Consider the following 12,397-nt stretch of genomic DNA (forward strand, 5'->3'; position numbering starts at 1 on the left):
CCGAAATATATTTACATATGCTGAAAGAACAGCGCAAGCCGACTAGACCGCTATATATGTTGTACACAAAGAATGAGAGCCGACAAGGCTACATCACATGCCAACTATCTACATTTGTCTACAGACCTCTAATGGAATAGAAAACTCTTGAAAGGATGGGACAGGGCCCCGCCATATCCCTATATGCATATACATCTCAAAATGGCATACCAAAAATAGACCGCAACTCCGAATCAAGTGGAGCGCACTAACTACTGCTGAGTGGAAGTCCTACTGAGCTGGATTGCCTCACTGTCTACCTGAACATGCAGGCATGAACGCAGCCCCCTCCCTCCTTCGAATAATAGGGGAGTCAGTACGGATAATGTATCGAGTATGTAAGGCATAAGAACAACAAGCATATAAGAATCATGAGAGACATCTGAAACATGAAAGCAAATCTCAATATCTGAATGCATATGTGGCTGGACATCTGGAAACATCTCCATAACTCTGTATAGCATCAAAATGCCTCAAAGGGCGCATGATATGCATAGGTCATAATATAACTGTTAGTGTTGTGGAACGTACAGCCCGATCCATATCCCATATGTCAGTGCTGAGGAACGTACGGCCCGATCCATATATCATATATTAGTGTCGAGGAACGTACGGCTCGATCCATATATCATCATCACTGTACACCAGCTGATCAGGTGGTAATACGTACAACGGCTATCCCTTTTCCCATACCTCATATATACATATAATATACGCGTATATAACTCCTTCTGGTCAAGGGTCAATATGCATATGTATAATGAATGCAATGCATACATGTGATGAGTACCTAGAACTCTCGGAGTGACATAAGGTTGTACTACCTCCGATAGACATCTTTTGAGCTAACATCATCAATATATGAAATCTCAGGACCCAAGAACAGAAGTAACAATCATATCAAGGAATATGGGATCATCAAAGACTGAGGTAATCCTAGAGCTTCTAAGAGTAGAGTAATATGGAAGCTCGTTTACATGTTTGTTAGCTCATGTTGTAAGATCATGCCAAAATGAAAGAAATGATAGCCTTAACATACCTTATTCGCTTTTCAAGCTAGCTATACTACTATCCCGAGCTTGACAAATCTACACACAAGACCAAGTATCAATTATTAGACTAGAAAGTACTCATATACCGATCTTAATCTAATTTAAAATTTTGCGCAATTCGGGCAACATCTCCTTTGTAAACTTAATAATCCCTCAATTCCCAATTCAACCCAAACATCAATAACAGTATCCACAATAGCAATATCATTCTTACATATCAAAATATAATCAATTCTACTCCAAATCCTTCCACAAAACAACCCCTTGTCTCAACTTAACCCTTATTCAACTTACAACCTTCATAACTATATTTCCTTTACTTAAAACCACTAAAGTTCTTAATAATCAACTCAATAATGAAGATAAGAATCATATACATACCTTAAAGGGACTAGGATACCAAGAATCAACTCCAACCCAAACTTCTAAGCTCCACAACTTCAATGAAACCCTAGAGCAACCTTCTTCTTCACTAGCTCGAGTTTACGGGGCTCGGATCTTGCTAGAATTCCTCCAATATAATGGAAAATGTTAAGGGAGAATATTTTAGGGTTTGCTCTGGTTTGGGAATGAGAAAATGAGGAATAAAATTGTGGGACTAAACATATATAGATGGAACTAGAAAGTTCCGGTGATGTGGATCGATGGACGGGTCGACGGCTCGTCGACGTGCTCCATCGACCTGCCACCTGAAACTACAGAGGCGGCGGGGCATGAACGGTGCACCACGACGGCTCATCAACATGTCGACGGCCTATCAATAGTGATTGGTTTCTGTAGACTCTCCTGAGTCGCTCCGACTCGCGTCGATTCGATTCGTTTAACTTCTAATCCTATCGTATTGCAAGAAACATATACTTATACTTTGGTACGCACGAGGTAAGGCACTTGATATCTCAAAACTCGGGTACAGATTTCCATAATAGGGGTATAAACCACCCATAAGCCAAGGACTTCTTGCGACAGAAACGAGAGACGTAACATTCTCTCCCCCCCCCCCCCCCATAAAAAACATTCGTCCTCGAATGTTCATACAAGTCATGGGCTATAAAATTTTTGGCAGAGTCTCCCCTGTAAATATACCAATCCAACCTGTACACAGCAACCCAAAATAATGCCGCACAGGGCCACATGCTAAAATATACAACATTATGGCCTCACACGACCAATCGCAATAACTATAAATACAACCAATACCTGGGGGAGATGATGCCTCAGACTGAACCTCCTGAAGTGACGAAAATAAGTAGGGGTATTTAGCTTTCACTTCCTCTTCAGTTTCCCAAGTCATTTCATCAACACTATTATTTTTTCAAAGAACTTTAACGGAAGCCATATCCTTAGTTCGCAATCTACGAACTTGCCTATCCAATATGGCTACTAGGGTTTCCTTATATGGCAACTGCTCAGTCACCTGGATGTCATCTACTGGTACAACTCTCGAAGGATCTCCTATACACTTGCGGAGCTTAGACACATAAAATACCGGATTCACAGACTCTAAATCAGAAGGTAGCTCTAACTCATATGCCACTTTACCCACTGTACGAATAATTTTATATGGCCCAATGTATCGAGGCCTTAACTTACCCTTCTTGCCAAATTTCATAACTCTCTTCATAGGCGAAACTTTCAGGAAAACCCAATCGCCTACCTCAAACTCTAACTTGTGCCGCCAGTTATCTGCATAGGATTTTTGTTGACTCTGTGCCGCTAGTAACCTTTCTTGAATCACTTTCACTTTGTCAACTGCTTGCTATATTAAGTTTGGGCCTACTAGCTGATTTTCTCTAACATCAAACCATCCTATAGGTGACCTACATCTCCGCCCGTGTAAAGCCTCGTAAGGAGCCATCTGGATGCTAGAATGGTAACTGTTAGTATATACAAACTCAATAAGAGGCAAATGATCATCCCAGCTACCTCAGAAGTTAATCACACAAGCCCTCAGTATGTCCTCAAGTGTTTGTATAGTACGCTCCGCTTGTCCATCTGTCTGCGAACGAAATGCAGTACTAAGACTCACCTGAGTCCCAAGTCCATTCTGAAAAGATTTTCAGAAGTTAGCTGTGAACTGCGCCCCTCTATCTGAAATAATAGTTGTAGGAACATCACGAAGTCGTACAATCTCTTTAAGATAGAGCTTCGCATAATCTTCAGCTGAATAAGTAGTTCTGATAGGTAGGAAGTAGGCTGACTTTGTAAGCCTATCAACTATGACCCATATTGAACCATACTTCCGCAGAGTACGGGGCAAACTTGTAATGAAATCCATATTAATTACTTCCCATTTCCATGTCGGAATATCGTAGCCCCGTAATAAACCTCCGAGCCTCATTGTTGCTCTCTTGACTTGCAATACAATTCGGACACTGAGCCACAAATTCTGCTATATCTCTTTTCATGCCATCCCACTAATAAACTTCCTTGATATCATGATACATTTTTGTTGTGCCTAGATGAATAGAATAACAAGAATAATGTGCTTCCCCCATAACCTGCTGAGAAGCCCTGCAACATTAGAAACGCATATTCTACCTCGATACCTGAGTACTCCATCTCCTGCAATCACAAAGGGTGCCTTTTCTTTCTGAGGAGTTGTATCCCGATAATGAACTAGAACAGGATCTTCGTACCGACATTCCTTTATCTTCGCTACCAAAGATGACATCGCTGTGTCTTGAACACTAACTCCTATGTCACCTGAATCTAACAGCCGAACTCTAAGGCTAGCTAATTGACGAACTTCGCGAACTATCTCCCTTTTCTCTGGATGCACCTATGACAGGCTACCCATGGATTTATGACTAAGAGCATCAGCTACTACATTAGCCTTCCCAGGATGGTACAGAACGTTATAATCTTTTAGCAACTCTAGCCATCGCCTCTGACGTGAATTCAAGTCCTTCTGCTTAAAGATATACTGGAGGCTTTTGTGATCAGTATAAATATCAACTTAACACTGTATAAGTAGTGTCTCCACATCTTCAAAGCATGGATCACTGCAGCTAACTCAAGATCATGGGTTGGATAATTCTTCTCGTGCATCTTCAGCTGTCTGGAGGCATAAGCAACAACCCTACCGTGTTGTATTAATACATAACCCAACACGATACCTGAAGTATCATAATATATCACATAACCATCTGTTCCCTCTGGAAGAATCAAGACAGGTGCTGAGGTCAACTTGTCCTTCAATATCTGAAAACTCTGCTCATCACATGCATCCGACCACTGGAACTTAGCTGATTTCTGAGTTAGCTTAGTCTATGGGGCTGAAAGAGAAGAAAATCCTTTCACGAACCTTCTATAATATCCTGCTAGGCCCAAGAACTACGTATCTCTGTTGGTGTCGTGGGCCTCGGCCAATTCTTCATAACTTCAATCTTTTGAGTATCCACTCTAATGCCTTCATCTAAAATAATGTGACCAAGAAAAGCCACAGAGTTCAACCAAAACTCACACTTGGAAAACTTTGCATATAATTCTCTATCTCGAAGAATTCTAAGCACTGCACGTATATGATCTGCATGATCAGCCTCTGATGGTGAATAAACCAAAATATCATCTATAAACACAATCACGAACATATCTAAGAAAGGTCTGAATACACAGTTCATCAAGTCCATGAATACAGCTGAAGCATTAGTCAACCCGAATAACATGACACGGAACTCATAGTGCCCATATCTAGTCCTGAATGCCGTCTTCGAAATGTCTTTCTCCTTCACCCTAACCTGATGATATCCCGATCTCAAATCTATCTTCGAGAAATACCTAGCACCCTGCAGCTGATCAAATAAATCATCAGTCCTCGGAAATAAATATTTATTCTTTATAGTCACTTTATTCAATTGCCTGTAATCAATACACATTCGCAAAGAGTCATCCTTCTTTTTTACAAATAACATCCACACTCCCCACGGCAATGTATTGGACCTAATAAAGCCCTTCTCGAGTAAATCCCATAATTGCTCCTTCAATTATTTCAAATTCGCAGGTGTCATTCTATAAGGAAGAATAGATATTGGCTGAGTATCTGGCAATAGGTCAATAGTAAGATCAATCTCCCATTCCTACGGAATGCCTGGAAGCTCATCCGGAAACACCTCTGAAAACTCATTGACCACTGGATAGACTGAAGGGTCGGTGACTCTGTTTGAACATTCTTAACCCAAACTAGGTGATAAATATAACCTTTCCTGATCATCTTTCGTGCCTTAAGGTAGGAAATAAACCTACCCCTCGGCGAAGCAGCATTACCTTTCCACTCTAGGACTGGCTCGTCGGGAAACTGGAATCGAACTATCTTTGTTCTGCAATCAACATTAGCATAACAGGAAGCTAACCAATCCATGCCCATAATAACATCGAAATCAATCATGTCTAACTCAACAAAATCTGCTAGGGTAAGGCGGTCATAAACTATCACTGCACAGCCTCGATATACTCGCCTAGATATAACTGGATCACTAACTGGTGTAGACACCTCAAACGGTTTAATCGATTCAGGCTCTATCCCAAACTTGCCAGCAATAAATGGAGTAACATATGATAAGGTGTAACTTGGATCAATCAGTTTGTATACATCATAGGAGAAAACTAATAATATACCTGTGACAACATCAGGAGACGACTTACGATCCTATCTACCAGCTAAGGCATAAACGCGGTGTTGAGGCCCACTTGAGCTAAATGCTCCACTCTTCCCTCTACCTCATCCTGCTGGGATTTGCAAACCTTACCCTGGAGGGCAAACAGATAAAGAAGAACCAGCTATAGACCCCGTAGGCTAAACGATGCCTGCACCACCCCTCATCAGATACTCCCTCATCTTATGACCTGGTTGAGCATAAGCATCCGATCCCAGTCGACACTGTCCAGCGTGTAATTTACCACACTGTGGCAAAGGTGGTCTCACCTGACCTGACTCTGGTCTATACTGAGAACCTGGAGCTCTAGAACTCTGACCCGCTCCGGAATAAGAGGGTCGATCAAACCTCTGACCTGAAAACCGCGGAGGTGCACTCCCTACTGAATGAAATGGATACCGGGAACGCTGTTGTCTTTATCCTCCCCTGAACTCTCCAACCATATCTAGAGATCTAACCCTCTTACCATGGCCCCGGTCACGCTCACGCTCTATCCTCCGCTGACGCTTACGATCTTCCAAATTCTGTGCATATGCCTGTATACGGGAAATATCCATGCCCACAGCTGTCGTGCACTCTTCAATCAAATGTGGCCCTAAACTAGCCACGAAACGATGAACTCGATCCTCTATCTTAGCCACCATAGCTGGGGCATATCTAGCCAATGAATCAAAATATATATTGTACTCCAGAACACTCATACTGCCCTGCTGAATGTGTAAAAACCTGTTTGCTCGGGCCCGTCGAACCTCTGGAGGCAAATAATGGCAGATAAAAATATCCAAAAACTCTCGCCAAATGGGCGGAGGGGCATTCTTTCCCCTAGACAGCTCCCGTGTCTGATACTACTGCACTGCAATATCACGAAGCCTATAAGAAGCCAGCTCCAACTCGACCTCATCAGCGTGCATAACCCTCAAAGTCCTCTGCATATTATCAATAAAGTCTTGGGGGTCCATATTTTTCCTCAACACAGAAAACTCTAGAGGATCTAACTCGAGAAAAGTCTTAACCCTCGCGCTACCAGCTCAGTCTACCTGATCAACACCAACTCCCTAATGTTGAGCCTGAGCGGCTACCAATCTGGTCAATAGCTGGCCCAGTGCATCTAGCTGAGGAACTGGGGGCATTAGGGCAGGTGCTGGAGGCGGGGTATGCGAAGTCTGAGATGGGGTCTCACTCTAAGACTCGCCCTGAGCCCTGGTAGCCTGCTGAGTACGGCTAGTAGCCTCACCAACCACTCTCTTGCCTTTCTGGGTAGTTGTAGCTTCCTTGCGAGGCATCATTGAAATCAAAACAAATTATTAGAAAGCGAATTCTTAACACACGGCTCTATTGCACGATCAAAGGGAAAAAGAATGACAATTTCCTAAATGTCCCGCAGCGTTCTGTTTATAAGTGTGGTGCATGACACAGTCATAAACAGGACTCTACACGACACGGTCTGTAGACAACCCTAGGACGGAACTACTTTGATACCACTTCTGTTACGACCCACGCCGATGAGCCGTGACGAGTGTCTGATCTTTAGTGACCATACACCCTTATACTTATACCTGGATAACATTGAAAAATAAGGGCCCATAAGCAACTCAATCTAAACTAAACTGGCTCATGAAAGGATAGCATCGTGAACTCTATACTATCCGAAATATATATACATATGCTGAAAGAACAGTGCATGCCGACTAGGCCGCTATATATGTAGTACACAAAAGAATGAGAGTTGACAAGGCTACATCACAAGCCAACTATCTACATCTGTCTACAGACCTCTAATGGAAATGAAAACTATAGAAAGGACAGGACAGGGCCCCGCCATACCCCTATATGCAAATACATCTCAAAATGGCATAACAAAAATAGACCGCAACTCCGGATCAAGTGGAGCGCACCAACTACTGCTAAGTGGAAGTCCTACTGAGCTAGATCGCCTCTCTGTCTACCTGAACCGGCGGGCATGAACGCAGCCCCCCTCCCCCCCGAATAATAGGGGAGTCAGTACGGATAATGTACCGAGTATGTAAGGCATAAGAACATCAAGCATATAAGAATCATGAGAGACATCTGAAACATGAAAGCAAATCTCAATATCTGAATGCATCTGTGGCTGGACATTTGAAAATATCTACATAACTCTATATAGCATGAAAGTGCCTCGAAGGGCGCATGATATGCATAGGTTATAATATAACTGTGAGTGCTGTGGAACATACAGCCCGATCCATATCCCATATGTCAGTGCTGAGGAACGTACAACCCGATCCACATATCATATATTAGTGCCGAGGAACGTACAACTCGATCCATATATCATCATCATCATCATCATCATCATTGTGCACCAGCTGATCAGGTGGTAATGCGTATATAACGCCTATCCCTTTCTCCATACCCTATATATATAATATATATGCGTATATAACGCCTTCTGATCAACGGTCAATATGCATATGTATAATGAATGCAATGCATACATGTAATGAGTAACTAGAACTCTCGGAGTGACATAAGGTCGTACTACCTCCGATAGACATCTTTTGAGCTAACATCATCAGTATATGAAATCTCAGGACCCAAGAACAGAAGTAACAATCATAACAAGGAATATAGGATCATCAAAGACTGAGGTACTCCTAGAGCTTTTAGAGTAGAGTAATATGGAAGCTCGTTTACACGTTTATTCGTCATGTTGTAAGATCATGCCAAAATGAAAGAAAGGATAGCCTTAACATACCTTATTCGCTTTTCAAGCTAGCTATGCTACTATCCCGAGCTTGACAAATCTACACACAAGACCAAGTACCAATTATTAGACTAGAACGTACTCATATACCGACCTTAATCTAATTTACAATTTTACGCAATTCGGGCAACATCTCCTTTGTAAACTTAATAATCCCTCAATTCCCAATTCAACCCAAACATCAATAACAATATCCACATTAGCAATATCAATTCTTACATACCAAAATATAATCAATTCTACTCCAAATCCTGCCCCAAAACAACCCCTTGTCTCAACTTAACCCTTATTCAACTTACAACCTTCATAACTATATTTCCTTTACTTAAAACCACTAAAATTCTTAATAATCAACTCAATAATGAAGATAAGAATCATATACATACCTTGAAAGGACTAGGATACCAAGAATAAACTCCAACTCAAACTTCTAAGCTCCACAACTTCAATGAAACCCTAGGAGCAACCTTCTTCTTCACTAGCTCGGGTTTACAGGGCTCGGATCTTGCTAGAATTTCTCCAATATGATGGAAAATGTTAAGGGGAAATATTTTAGGGTTTGCTCTGGTTTGGGAATGAGAAAATGAGGAATAAAATTGTGGGACTAAACATATATAGATGGAACTAGAAAGTTCCGTTGATGCGGATCGACGAACGGGTTGTCGGCTCGTCGACGTGTCGATGGCTCGTCGACGTGCTCCATCGACCTGCCACCTGAAACTTCAGAGGCGGAGGAGCATGGACGGAGCACCACGACGGCTCGTCGACGTGTCGACGGCCCGTCAATGGTGACTGGTTTCTACAGACTCTCCTGAGTCGCTTCGACTCGTGTCGATTCGATTCGTTTAACTTCTAATCCTGTCGTATTGCAAGAAACATATACTTATACTTTGGTACACACGAGGTAAGGCACTTGATATCTCAGAACTCGGGTAAAGATTTCCATACTAGGAGTATAAACCACCCATAAGCCAAGGACTTCTTGCGACAAAAACGAGAGGTGTAACACTCATGGCCGAGCGGGTGTCACGAACATCCATTGATTCTTCAATTAAATCGCTATTTTGAAATCCGCTCGAAAGAGCTTGGAGACAACCGTGAGCCCCAAGAATAGAAATACCAATTATAAACTTCATACGAGATTTTGGACTTACGAAGGAAGGTTTTGGATCTCAACCCACTTCTAGATTCCATCCCCAACAAAGCTAGGTGATTTTCAAATTTTAAGCTTATTTGAGAAAGGCCCATTTCCAAATCCATGGACAAACTTATTTTTAAGGTGGAGAATTATGAATATCTAGATTATTAACCTATTCTAGATGAAGAACATGGGAGATTGTTTAAGGAGAGCTATGGGGAATGTTGTTAACCCATCATCTCTCCAACTCTAGGTTACTTGATACACTCACTTGATAATTCTCTAGGAAACAAAATTTAAGTGGTTTAAGAGTAATCTACTAGGTGGAATGTGAATTTGAAGGTATTAGAAAGGTCTATCAAGACCAAGGATCTGGTTATTTTCGGTTTTCCACGAACTAGGCGGCTGAAAATTAGGGTATTGAAACGTGGGACAATTCTCGAAATGATTCCATAAATAGGGAATTTTAATTGCGCGCACCGCTTCAGCGGTTGGCTTACCACTTCGATGGTAGCGCTGCAGCGCTCACAAGGCCACTGTAAAGGGCCTTTTGCTACTACATCCGATCACTTCAGCGACGCGACTGACGCTCGAGCGCCATAGCTGTAGTGCTCAAATGATCGCTGTAGCAATCTAGCGGGGTCCTTGGCTCGGATTTCGATGCTTGATTCCCCTCCGTACAATGGTTCCTGTTAGTCTAGGTGTCCGCCAGAATTTATTAGCGAACGAAAGGTCTAGGAAGGCATGGTTTTTTAGCTATTTCAGAATTTCACAAAGAACAACGAAACGGGTCATTACATCAGATACCAATTAGACATCCGTTCGTCCCCGAATGAAAAAAGGCAAACCATGGCGCATGAAGAATACACGCAAAGGTAATGACCTAGTTAAACTTGGATAAACTATTCACCTAGGTACGGGAAGAACACATGGGTGTGACTCAACACGGGTCAAAATCAGATGAAACGGACTGGTGGAATTTCACCACTGGATGACCGCTTTAGCAGCCTAAGTGTTGCTTCAGCGGGACCGCCAAAGCGGCGTCGCTACCGTTGGAGCTCCTGTCGGGAAATCAGAAGCATAAAACCTCTTCCTCTTCCCCCACTCTTCCCACTCTCAAAATACACCTCCCCTTACATACAGCTACCTCTTCAACTCCTCACCAAATACAACCTCTCAACTCTCCCCCAACCTCATAAAATCCTCTCTAATACCTACACATTTCACCCTATACTTTAATTCCAACCATATACCACCACAATTTGCTCTCAAAGAGGAAGGAAGGAAGACTATCAAGTTTGTCCACCACTACCACCATCCATACCCGAATCTGCTACTAATCAAGGTAAGAAATCACCCCCCCCCCTATGCAAAAAATAGAACAGTGAAGCACGATTCTAGGACTTTATCTATTGATTGGTGGGTTTGCTAACCCCAAAGTTGGGATTTTTGGATTGGGTTGGGAGGGTCCATGGGGTGTTTTTAGACTAACTTCACAACTAGTGTAGTGTTAAGAACGTCTAAACATTGGTTGTTGCATTGATAATAAATCGATTTTAGCCGAAAAACTTAAACACAGTAAAGAATTTTTTGTTTGAAATTGGGTGTTGGCTTATTCGGATTTTTTGGGATTTTTGTTGCTAGAAATCATGTTCTAAGAGTTGTATATATTTTGCATGCCTGATATCTGCCCAATCTATCCCTAAGAAAAATGAGTTTCTGAGGCCTTAGGGTAGTTGCCAAAATCGGGTGTGTTGGGGATGACAAGTCCCGCTACAAATGTCCGAGCGCCGGTCCGTATAGCGGTCTCGACGCCGCCAAGCGGGCGCGGAGCGGGAGCGCGAGAAGGAAAATCAGGGTGCGCGACGCCGTGACAGCCGGTGCTTCGAGCCGTCCCCACCGTGCAGCCGGTCTGAGTGACCGCTCCAGCGATGACTGCATAGAATCTGCACTCAAATTTTATTGTTGCGCTAACTTGCTGGGGTTTAATCTTGGAATGCGTGCATATAATCTGTGAAAACATGGTTCATGAATGCTCATGGCGTAAACTATCCTCGCAGGTATGGTCGAAAAATCCGGAGCGTTCTAACAAAGCGGGGCAAACAACAAGAGGTGCGAGTGCCCGTGTATTCAATCTTCGCCACCCCGCAATGTGAGCGCCGCTTCTTGGAGCAAAGGCGCATGCCCTATTGCTGGAGGGGAGTTTTGATATGACTAATGTGGAGAAACAGGCTCCTGAGTTTCTGGAAAGGTTGGAAAGGATCAAGTGGATGCGTTTGATCAAGGATCCCAAGCGTTGTAATGAGAATTGGGTACAGGAATTCTATGCTATGTTGCCTACAGTTGATTCGGAGTCTCCTGATCTAAGGATTATGATACGCCAGGTTTCTGTGAAGGTGGGACCAAGACGATCAGCCGGGTGTATAAGGTAGACAATCTCTTGCGAGTTCTCGGGAGGCCTAATGCCGCCAATAACGCGGGATCGTCCGGCATCCAAACCGATGGTCCGCGGAGGATAGAGCCGGCCACGGGGGTGTCCGCAGTGGGAATATCTAGTGAGAAGTTTACTGCTGAGGCTAGGAGGTGGCTGAACATCATCTCCTGCCGCGTCTGTCCTTCGAGGAATGTCACCTCCGTGACCTATCCCTGAGCTCTTTTGATTGCTTATATCTTGGATGATGTTCCTGTGAATGTGGGTTTGCAGGTGATTGCAGAATGGAAGGAGTTCATGTGGTTTGAGGCATCTAGCCTGATGCTCCCGTCACTAATC

The sequence above is a fragment of the Lycium ferocissimum genome, chromosome 8 (genome assembly GCF_029784015.1).
Source record: "Lycium ferocissimum isolate CSIRO_LF1 chromosome 8, AGI_CSIRO_Lferr_CH_V1, whole genome shotgun sequence".
In the NCBI taxonomy this organism is placed as follows: domain Eukaryota; kingdom Viridiplantae; phylum Streptophyta; class Magnoliopsida; order Solanales; family Solanaceae; genus Lycium; species Lycium ferocissimum.